General features: G+C 40.9%; 1 protein-coding gene across 1 annotated transcript in view; it reads right to left on the bottom strand.

Annotated features, from left to right (window-relative positions):
• The window catches only part of SELENON (selenoprotein N), a 322,589-nt gene that overhangs the window by 54,374 nt on the left and 255,739 nt on the right, over positions 1-12,476 (bottom strand). The window lies entirely within an intron of this gene.

Raw genomic sequence — 12,476 nt, 5'->3', positions numbered from 1 at the left:
TACATAGATGATGTTATTGTGAGCTACCCAAAGCTTGCCAAAGGTTTCAGTATCAAGTTTTCTCTCCCTCTGTCTCTGCCTTCCAGAGATGGGAAATGTCTTTTCAGCGTTAAACCAAGTGAAAAAAAAATTCAAAGTTCGAAGGTGCTTGAAGTCAATTTTTTTTGGGGGGGTTTTTATTTTTTGTTTGTTTGTTTTTTTAAAACAGAAAACATGAAGAAATGTAATTAGAAATCTTTAAGAAATAAGAGTAATTAATAGTTCAACTTCAACTTTTTCAGTTTCTCCACTCTATATATCTGTAGATAGAAAATTAATAGCTTACCATAATTATTATTAAGTTCTGTTTTTTTTTTCTTTTAACAGGATTTAGAGAAAGGCCTGCTGTCTCTGTCCTGTTTAAGTTCATTTGACTGAGTTCCTCACCGTGTGTTGAAACATTTTTCTTTACTCATTGTACTGCGCTGCAGAGGATGTTGGCACTATAAAAATACATCACAAATGATTAATAATAATAACCATCAATCATTCTAATAAAATGCTCTGTCTTCAACATATAAGGCAGCCTGTGACTTTTTTTTATTAATACGTTGCTTTGCATTGTTAAATAATTTCTAGAACTATTGTGTTTTATATTACTCCGTTCAATATTAAAATAAATTTAAACATTCTACTGACATTTCTTTGACTTTGTTTCTAGTAATGTTAGCTTTTAAAAGTGTTTAATTTTTTTTTTTTTACATTCTCTTTTGCTGGTGGTAGCAGAGTATTTTTGTAACTTTAAAATGGGTCATTTTTTCCATTGTCTTGTACACTGTCTCTGTTTTGTAGTCATGTATTTTAGCTATTTTGAGATGCTGACAGTTATGGAATAAGAATCCTTGCTTTTTTTTTTTTTTAACTTGTTCACCACAGTCTGTTCCATACAGTGGAACCACTATAGTGACTTTAATGCCAAATATCCGGGGCTTTCCCTCAGACAGATGTCACTAGGTGGAGCCTTGACAAATTCGTATTTTCCAGAATCCAAATGCCAAAGAAATAGGCTCTGTGTCACTGATGCCGAGAAGTCACTTCCATCTGCAGACGCTGTTTGTGTCTATTTATTTGCTACTTCATGCTTGTATATACCGCGTATATTATCAATCGCCTCATAAAAATAAAATCTGTGTTTTTTATTATATACGCCTTATATGGACTTCGAACACATATGGGATATTGTTCCATATCTGAATTTACTTGCTATATTTTTAAGAGCTAACAACACCCGTCCAACAAGTGGAGGTGGAACTGAGTCATCTGATAATGATAAAAATAGATACTGTATAAAAGAAAGTGCAGTCGGATCGAGGAGTTCCAAGAGCAATGGTTTGCAGTTTATACTTTCTATTTCCCCATCCACTGTATGTATTTCTGCATTTAAAGATGTAGTTTAATTTTGTAACTTAGAATCTCTAAGTGGTATTTCCAGCAAAAATTTATATATATAAAAAAAGAACAAACAAATAGATACGTGTGATATGGTGCAAATGCCAACTCTCAAAGAGTTCCAATGAGCAAACTATTGCATGTAAAGGTGTCTTTTCAAAAAAGCCCAACTATTATTCCTATTTACAGTAATAAGTATTAAGGTTCTTGTACTAAGCAATTTTACTTTTTATTTTTTTACCTGACTTTTAAAGCTAACAACAGCACTGCACGTTTTATATAGTCTTTATTAGGGTCACCCTGGTAACTGGGGTCTGACTCCTGATACCTTGGTCGGCTGACCATCTTGTGGACAGTATAACAAATTGCGGCAATCTGTTCAGACAGTTAGCTGGAGAAGTAATTTAATGCATGAACACAGAGACTTTTGGTACAATTAAAAAGTTCTGTTTATTAAGCAAAGTGCCAGGGTCTTATAGACATTCAATGTATTCCAATGTATGGTGCAAAACTAATCCATTTCATTGGCTATTGTATTACCTCTCTTTCCCAGCTCGGTGACGTAGAGATGGTGTTTGAGGACTTGCTGTGTAACGATTATCCCTATCTATGCTGTCTTATATAACGATCATTAGTTTTAAGAATCTTCTGTTTTTGTTATTCACTTCAAACTTATACACATCACTGCACACTTTATATACTTACCGGTATATAATATATATTTGTTATTTGTTATCAACTTAATAATACGTATTTTGATGGTTATTTACTAATATACGTACGTGACTAAAAAACATAATTATTAAAGGGACACTATAGTCCCCTGAACAACTTTAGCTTAATGAAGCAGTTTTGGTGTATAGAACATGCCCCTGCAGCCTCACTGCTCAATCCTCTGCCATTTAGGAGTTAAATCCTTTTGTTTATAAACCCTAGTCACACCTCCCTGCATGTGACTTGCACAGCCTTCCATTAACACTTCCTGTAAAGAGAGCCCTATTTAGGCTTTCTTTATTGCAAGTTCTGTTTAATTAAGATTTTCCTATCCCCTGCTAGGTTAATAGCTTGCTAGACCCTGCAAGAGCCTCCTGTATGTGATTAAAGTTCAATTTAGAGATTGAGATACAAATATTTAAGGTAAATTACATCTGTTTGAAAGTGAAACCAGTTTTTTTTTCATGCAGGCTCTGTCAATCATAGCCAGGGGAGGTGTGGCTAGGACTGCATAAACAGAAACAAAGTGATTTAACTCCTAAATGACATTGAATTGAGCAGTGAAATTGCAAGGGAATGATCTATACACTAAAACTGCTTTATTTAGCTAAATTAATTTAGGTGACTATAGTGTTCCTTTAAGAGTTTTAGCAGCTAAGCAGATGGTAATCTTGAAGACAGGATCCCAGGACAAACACATCCTTATCTAGGTGTCCCAGAGACAAACTAGAAGGGCAGGATAGAGTAGCCGGGTGTAGATGAGCCAGGATGACTTGCTGATGAACATGCTTATATTTCAAACCATTATTTGATAATTCTGCTGTTTAGCTCAATTTAAATGCAAACCATATAGATAGGTCTGGAAATGTTTGGATACTGACACTAGTTGTGTTATTTTCTCTGTTTACCAAAATTAATCCAATTTAAAGGGAAACAACGAATATGGCTTTTAAGTGCAGTCTCTCGGGTTTAATTTGAGGGCATTCTCATCCTAATTGGAGGAAGGGTTTAGGAATTACAGCTCTTTAATATGTCACCACCTCTTTTTAAGGGACCAAAAAGTACTTGGACAATTGACTCAAAAGCTGTTTCATGGACAGGTGTGTGCTATTCCTTCATTATTTGTTCATCGGTTAAGCAGGTAAAAGGTCTGGAGTTGATTCCCGGTGTGATATTTGCATTTGGAAGCTGTTGCTGTGACTTCACAACATGCGGTCAAAGGAGCTCTCAATGCAAGTGAAACATCATCCTTAAGCTGCAAAAAATGAAAGCAAAATCCATCAGACAGATTGAAGGACCAGCAGGAGTGGCCAGTTTGGTACATTCTGAAAAAAAAAGAATGCGCTGGTGAGCTCTGCAACACAAAAAGGCCTGGACGTCCATGGAAAACAACAGTGGTGGACGATTGTAGGACCTTTTCCATGGTAAAGAAACACCTTTTTCACAACATCCACCCAAGTGAAGAACACTCTCCAGATAGTAGGCATATCATTATCCAAGTCTACCAGAAAGATAAAACTTCACGTGAGCAAGTACAGAGGGTTCACCACAAAGTGCAAATCATTCATAAACCTCACGAATAGAAAGGCCAGATTAGACTTTGCTAAAAAAAAGCATCTAAAAATGCATTCTTTGGACAGATTATTATTATTGTTATTATTATGTTATTTATAAAGCGCCGTCAAATTCTGCAGCGCTTTACAAGGGGTGGACGAACAGACATGTAGTTGTAACCAGACAAGTTGGACACAAGTTGGATTACATGCTAGAGGGAGTGGAGTAAAATGACACAAAAGGTAAGGATAGTATTAGACTAGTGACAGTTGCAGAAGAGGAATCAGTCGGGAGCTATTAACAGTTTAATTGATACGCTTTTATGAAGAAGTGGATTTTTAACGATTTTTTGAAGGAGTGGAGACTGGGTGAGCATCTATTGGAGGAGGGAAGCGAGTTCCACAGGAACGGTGCAGCCCTCGAGAAATCTTGAAGGCGAGCATCAGAGGTGGGAGTACGGACAGAAGATAGACGTAAGTCTTCAGCAGATCGTAAGGGCCTAGACGGGACATACTTGTGTATAAGGGAGGATAGATAGGTGGGAGCAGCATTATGTAGAGATCTGAAAGCAAGAATCAGAATTTTAAATGTAGGGACTGACAGAAGGGTGAGGCGTGGGCGGTGCGGGCGGACAGGAAGATGAGCCTCGCCGCCGCATTCATTATGGACTGTAATGGCGCAAGTTGGGAGCACGTAAGACCACTGAGAAGCGGATTACAATAGTCAAGGCGAGAAAGGACAGTGGAATGGACCAACACCGTAGTCGCATCTGGTGTTAAGTAGGGGCGGATGCGCGCAACGTTTTTGAGATGGAAATGATAGGATTTGGCGATAGACTGAACATGAGGCCTGAAGGAGAGGTCGGAGTCAAAGAGAACACCTAGGCAGCGAGCCTGCGTGGTGGAGCTGATGGTAGCACCGTTGACTTGGAGGGAGACAGACACAGGAGTAACAACACTTGAGGGAGGAAAGACCAGAATTTCAGTTTTGGTCAAGTTTAGTTTAAGAAAGTGGGCAGCCATCCAGTTAGAAATAGCAGAGAAGCAGTCAGAGACACTAGTCAAGAGGGACGGGGAGAGATCAGGAGAGGACAGGTAGATGTGCATGTCATCTGCATAGAAATGATATTGGAAGCCAAAGGAGCTAATGAGTTTACCAAGGGTGGCAGTATAGATGGAGAACAGTAGGGGACCAAAGACTGAACCTTGGGGGACACCAACAGAGAGGAGTTGGGGAGAAGATGCAGAGCCAGAGAAAGAAACACTGAAAGAGCGCTGGGAGAGGTAGGAGGAGCACCAGGAGAGAGCAATATCTTGTAGACCGATATTGCGGAGGATGAGAAGAAGCTGTTGATGATGAACAGTGTCAAAAGCCGCAGACAGGTCAAGGAGAATTAGGATAGAGTAGTGACCACGAGATTTTGCAGCGAGTAGATCATTGGATACTTTGGTCAGTGCCGTTTCCACAGAGTGCTTAGCGTGGAAACCAGGCTGAAGCGGGTCTAGCAGAAAGTTGGACTTGAGGAAGTCTGTCAATCTCGCATACGCAATTCTTTCAAGGATCTTGGATGCAAAAGGCAGTAGCGAGATAGGACAATAGTTGGATGGGGAGTTAAGGTCAAGGTTGGGCTTCTTTAGAATTGGGGTTACAGTTGCATGTTTGAAGGGCAATGAAAATATACCAGAGGAAAGAGAGAGATTGAGAATTTTAGTGAGAGGTGGATTAAGAGAAGAAGACAGAGTACGGATGAGATGCGAGGGAATTGGATCTAGGGAGCAGGTGGTGGGGCGGGAGGACTGGAGCAGAGCAGAAACCTCTTCCAATGTAGCATTTGCGAATGAACATAGAACAGCAGAGGGAGTGAAGTTAGGGGAAGTATTGTAAGGGGAAGAAGAAAGATGAGAGATGACTTCCCTGATTGTAGAGATCTTATCAGTGGAGTGAGTTGCAAAGTCTGAGGCGGTCAAGTTAGTAGGTGGAGGAGGAACAACAGGGCGAAGAAGAGAGTTAAATGTGTGAAATAGTCGTTTTATGGATTACATTGCTATTTACTATGGTGAAGGTGGGGCTAAGGCTTTGTGGCAAAGTATATAGGCACAAGCTGGAAATATTTCCTTGTTTAATTGTGTGTACCCTTGTCTGCACAGTTGCCCCCTATTGCTTTCTATGTAGTGCCTGACAGACCACAATTGGCATTAGCACCAAGGCTTGTTTGTCTGAATAGCTGCCATTACAATAATACTGTAATGTAGTGTTATAAACCATGAAGAAGAGGCTGCGCTGTCCCAAAATTATCGAGAAACTTTTTCAGGTTTACATTCGCACAAACATTAAGTGCATACAAAATTTTGGATCGGAAACAAATTTGGCACAAGATTACATTTCTGCACACACAAACTAAGAAAAATTAGAGCAAACATGGGTCACATCTCTAGTGAGAAAGGGGCAAATGCAAGAAATATTTTTAAGATTAGAGACAGGATTTGATGATAGATTTTATGTAAAGGGTGAAGGTCAGAGTCAAAGAGCACACTAAGGCAAGGGTGTCAGGTTCCCTGCCTCCGCACTCCTCACGGCGGCCTTGCTTACCACCATCACCGCGAGCTGCGCCATCTGGTCCCTGTCCAGGGCGTGAGGCTGTCCCCAGCTCCAGACTGACAGTGTTTCTGATGCTGCACACTCCAGTGCAGCATCCTTATATGTGTGCCAGACCCGGTCATGTGACCCGGCACACAGTGATGACCTCAGAGACCACAAGGGAGAGAAGAAACACCTCCTACGTGTTGTGGTTAACACTAATTGGAGGTTAGCCAATCAGACACACCCTGTGTGTATATAAGCTAACCTCCCCCCTTGACTCAGTGACCTGTTGTGGTCTTTGTTTAGCCCAATAGCGCGTAATACTCTGTCTAAATATTTGGTTACCAAACTTTGGCTTGTCTTATGTTTACTCTGCTCCCTGACCTCGGCTTGTCTCCTCGTATTCTGTCTCTCTATTTCCCTTTGACCTTGGCTTGCTTTAACTATTCTTTTGCATAGCCCGGCCATTCTATGGACCGGTATTGCAATTCTATCTGTTGTGTCCTGTCTGTGTGTTAGGTTCCCTTCCAATCCTAACAAAGGGTCTGTGGGGTTATGATAGCTATTTTGACCTGAAGGGAAAAAGAGCTGGATCTAGAGGGAGGGAAGACAAGGAATTCGGTCTGGGAGAGGCTGAGTTTCAGGAATTGTGAAGTAAAGATAAGATAGGCAGTTGGAGACACGATCCAGCAAATGTATAAAAAGATCAGGCAAAGAGGGTATCCTCAGCGTACAGGTGATAAAATCATAAGATGATATTCTGTCACCAAGAGAGGGAGAAATTAAGAGATCCCAATACAGAGCCAAGGGGAACTTCAAGTGAGAGTGATACAGAAGGTGAGGAGAAACCAGAGAAGGAGACAAAAAAAGGAAAGAGTGGTGTCACTGAGGCCATGATTGCAAAGGATGAGGAGAAAAAGTGGGTGGTCTACAGTATCAAAAGTAGCAGAAAGATCAAGAATAATAAGTTATGAACAATAGCTTTTAGATTTTAATGTCCCTAAATGATTAGGCAGGCCCGTCTCTTTGGGATGTTGAAAGCGGAAGTCAGATTGAAGCAAGTCAACTAGAGAGTTGGCATTCAGATATTCTGTCAAGTAAAGAAAGAATAGAGTTAGGACTATAGCACAGCAAAGCATCTGGGTGAAAAGAGGTTGTTGTTTTTTTAGTATGGGCATGATCAGAGCATGTTTTTAGTATGATGGTAAAATGCCAGAGAAAGAGATTAAAGTCAAAGATTGCATAATTACTGATGAGAGAGACTGAGTAAGGTGTGAGGGAGTGGGTTCAAGAGGACACATGGTAGAGCAGGTAGAAAAGAGAACGTCAGAAAACTCCTCTTCAGAAACCGGAGCAAAGATACTACTAAGTATAGAAGAAGAGCCCTGGCAAAGGCTTGAATATTTGAGGGGAGTGAGTGAGAAGATTTAGTTTTGTATGTTGTCAATCTTTTCTATGCAATAAGATGCAAATTTGACAGCAGTAAGATTAGTAGATTGCGGAGTTTATGTGGAATTCAATAGTGAATTAGAAGTTTGAAAGTTGCGTTTAGGGCTGTGCGAGAAGGTGGAAATGAAGTAGGTGAAGTATGTTTGTTTGGTAAGAAATGCAACATAAATATTTAGCATAGGAATTCGACCATACCACAAGACTTCCACCACCTGCAGGCACCTTTGGAACTATTTGGTGGATTTTGGTCACCAGGTCTAGTAGTATGTGAGATTTTCAGTGACGGCCAGGAGATGGAGGGAGTTGGGAATAAAAAAGTCATAAATAAAAGCTGAATTTTTTTTATGCTACCGGCAGAGCAGACATTCCAGAGGTCGCAGTGAAAAGGGGGAGAAGAGGTGGAATGAGAGGGAATGTGTATAATGTTGAAGAGTGGGTAATAGGAAGGGGAGAAGAGACTAGATAGCTTGGCTAGTGAGAAGGGATGAAGTATAGAAGAAAGGAAGAAGGGTGTAGAGCAGGCATAGGCAACCTTCGGCACTCCAGATGTTTTGGACTACACCTCCCATGATGCTTTGCCAGCATTATGGGTGCAAGAGCATTATGGGAGATATAATCCACAATATCTGGAGTGCCAAAGGTTGTCTACACCTGGTGTAGAGTATGGGAGGCATGAGGGAAATTATAGTGGCAAAAAAAATTATAAAAACCAGGGAGGCAATATAGAAAGAAAAGAATAAAGTGGAGAACATTTTATTGGAAGGTTGGAGGAGGAGATATGGAATGGATGGAGAGATTGGGGTTACAGGCAATATAGCATACCAGATAGAATTGTATTATAGTAAATGGTCAAAATGCTTTTCTGTTTAAATATACATACATTATTTTTTAGTTTAAGCCCAGGTTTTCCTTCGACTTCATATTTTTAAACGAATGTACTAAATGTTAAAGTAACTGGTAGCATTATCATTCTTAAACTTAGTTATCTTGTGATTTTCTAATTTTCTTTTATCATGTGAGAATGCATTAAGAATCATGATACAAAATTTAAAAACTGTGTGGTTTAGGTTAATGCTACATCAGTTCATGTTACTGCTTGCCAATCTTAGAGCGTTTAGGCCCATTCTATGATAATTGTCCTATCTGTGAACATCACAATATTTCCATGATGTAAGAGATCTGAAGAAGCATGTGGGGTTATAGTCCCAAAGTAATTTTAATGCAAAAACATTGGCTGAAAAGAACATAACTGTTTTTTAGATTAGCCTGGCATGGATCCAGTATGTCTAAATAAAATACAGAAGTGTATCCAAAATATTCTTTATAAACATTTCTCACATCACTTAAAGTGAGACTATAGTGGTAAAAGTAGAAATCTGTATTCCTAGCACTATACAGTAATTACCCCTCACCCCCCCCCCCCCCACCTTGCTTCCCCCCCTCTGGCAACAAGGGAAGGGGGTCATCTCACTCGGTGCTGGGACAAAACCCTGCCCCCTCCGATGTCACCCCACAGGGGACGCTAATCTGCATGCACGGCAGGGGCCACTAGGGTATTAATCCCTCCCCATAAGAAAGAATTGTTGCATTGCTTTCCTATGGGGATTTTACTGATGCTGGATGTCTTCATGCAGAGCGTGAAGACGTCCAGTGCCAGTTAGGCGTCCAAAACTCGACTACCAAGCAGGAAGTGCCTCTTGTGGTTGTCTAGACTTCTTTTATTTGTGGACATATCAATAAATAGCAACAGAAAGCAACACAAATATCTATATATTGCAAACATATATCAAAACAGTTTGGTAATTTTTACGCCATTTTAGTTATTTGGTTAGTGTGAATAACTCCCCTTCCAACATGAGTTTGCTACGAGCTCCTAGAGGAGCCTGCTGGCCAGCCTCCTGCCCTCAGACTATGGGCCCTGCAAAGAAACCTGTAAAAGACTGTTTAAATGGCTTGGTTCGTGTAATTTTCCTATACCGTTCGGGAACCGAATAGCCACACCCGGGGACCACCCGGGAGCTTGTTAACCCCTATTAACACCTTGGAACAGTTCTCCAAACTAAATCGAAACATATAGAATTAGAAATACAGGTTTGTATTCCTAACGCTATAGTGTTCCTTTAATATGAATCATATGATAGCTAAAATAATTTATATTAATAATAATGTAAATTGTATTCATGTAGTCACATTATTATTATTGCATAACATCCATTATCACATCGGGTGTCAACTCAGCCCCATATAGACTCTAAAACCACCAAACCCTTTTGTGTGCACAATATTTTTGATAGAATAGAACATACGTCTGGGATTTCCTGAATCGAAGGTAGCACACAAGTTTAAAAGGAAGTTACGCATTTTTCGGGGAATACAAATTATTTGAATTAATATATCATTAAAACAATAGTCGCATTGATTGTTTTATCAAAAGTAACAATTGGAACGTTTTTGAATTTGAAGAATTCTGGGAAGCCAAATGTTATTTGGAAAATATTGTGAGAGCATCCTAAATATACTGCCCATTGTACACTACAACAAGAACAGAATCAAAGGGTTGTTTAGCTAGGTACTTCCTGTGTTTAAACAGAGTTTGCAATAAATAACAAAATATGGTGATATATTGCCAAATAAGAAAAAGGAGAGTGCAATATGCAATATTCATCCCAGTTTAGTAACCGGTAATCTAACTTTAGTACACCAGTTGGATACGAAACAGATACACAGATCACAGTGCCTATAGGTCAAGCAGTCATACCTCAGTGACAAGGTCCAAGAGAAGCCAAGAATTGTCAAGGTTGCCGTTTCTCATGTGGCTGTTGTCCTACCTGGAATTTAAGTTCTAGACTGTCTATATGGATGAGATTTGTCTGATATGTTTGTGACTTTGGTTCTCTATGTAATGGTAAAATACTTTTTGAGACCTGAATTGCTATTAATTATAGAAAAATTATGCTTCTGTCCATTCTTAGTGTGTATTATACACTTTAGTGTAGCTTGAATGCCTAGTCTTACGTTCATTAGATGTGGGTCCTTGATAGGTATCACTCCTAGAGAAGTATTGACACCTATGAGACGCAAACCAATAATGTTGGTCGCCACGTTTATAGGCAAACCAAAACTGTCTGGCATTTTTGTACTAACCTCTTCATGTGGGTGAGTTTAATCTGATATTAAAATAGTTTAGCTTCCTGTGGTACTAGCACAAGAGAGCTAAAAACCCATCAAGGATCTCCTGAGTAAAAAAGTCCAATGGAAAAAATGAATGGTTTGTATGTTTTAGTTTTGTTTAAATCTATATACAGTTGCAAGAAAAAGTATGTGAACCCTTTGGAATGATATGGATTTCTGCACAAATTGGTCATAAAATGTGATCTGATCATCATCTAAGTCACAACAATAGACAATCACAGTCTGCTTAAACTAATAACACACAAAGAATGAAATGTTGCCATATTTTTATTGAACACACCATGTAAACATTCACAGTGCAGGTGGAAAAAGTATGTGAACCCCTAGACCAATGACATCTCCAAGAGCTAATTGGAGTGAGATGTCAGCCAACTGTATTCCAATCAATGAGATGAAGGGGAACATGAGCCGCCGAAATGGCCGATCTGGCAACGTTAACGGAGCGATATGACCTCCCTTGATCAAAGAGGTGGGGAAGGAAATTCAGTACGCTGGATACAGGTGCCGTAAAGGGATCGATACTCCATTCCATGCACCAACGACACCAAATGTTCCAGGCGGACAGATAACATCTCCTTGTTCCCGGGGCCCACGAGTCCCAGAGGAGGTTTCTAGCCAATCCCGATAACTCATCGACATTCCAGGTACCCTAGAAAGAGTCCAAACCACCAAGTGAAGATGGCCCTCCAGTACGAGGGAGTGATGGTTGCCCCGAGGATCCGACAGGAGAAAATGCGGGGACGGGAGAAGAAGCGGGTCCTGATATGACAGCTCCAGTAATTCCGGGAACCAAGCTTGGCCCTGCCACAGAGGTGTCAGCAACACCAACAATATCTGTTGACGTCGCACTTGTAGAAGGGTCCTGGAGATCATAGTGAATGGCGGAAATGCATAGACTCCCTGCGCCGGCCAGTCCTGAAGAAAAGCATCCACTGCTGCGCACATCGGATCCGGAAGCCAGCTGAAGTAATTCGAGATCTGGAAATTTGCCCTGGAAGCGAACAGATCCACCGTGAAAGGGCCCCTCTGACGTGCCACTTAGAGGAAGAATGGTCGATGTAGACGCCAATCGCTGGCATCCCTCCAGTGTCTGGAAAACCAGTCCGCCGTCAGATTCGACACACCTGGAAGATATTCTGCCTGGAGAGTGATATTGCGTTGAAGGCAGAAGTTGTAAATCTCCTACGTCACTTCCGTCAGTGCCCGTGAGCGTGCTCCTCCCAGGCGGTTGATATACCGCACCACTGACACATTGTCCATTCTCAGCAGGATGCTGCAATCCGACAGATGACCCGCAAGGCTCCGTATCGCAAAGGAGCTGGCAATCATTTCCAGGCAGTTGATGTGATACCCAGTTTCCGTGTTCGACCAGGGGCCTCCCGTGGATGCGGTCACGCAGGTCGCTCCCCAGCCCCATAGGCTCGCATCCGATTCCAGGACAAAATCCGGGGTCGAACCGAAAATTACCTTGCCGTTCCAGGCTGACATATGTAACAGCCACCAACGAAGTTCGGTCTTGACTTCCTGTGCGATGGGACTCAGTTGGTCGCATGAGGGCT

Source organism: Pelobates fuscus, chromosome 4 (genome assembly GCF_036172605.1).
Source record: "Pelobates fuscus isolate aPelFus1 chromosome 4, aPelFus1.pri, whole genome shotgun sequence".
NCBI classification, from domain to species: Eukaryota; Metazoa; Chordata; class Amphibia; order Anura; family Pelobatidae; genus Pelobates; species Pelobates fuscus.
The sequence above is the reverse complement of the archived record's forward strand: the minus strand, read 5'-3'. Positions and strand labels throughout refer to the sequence as shown.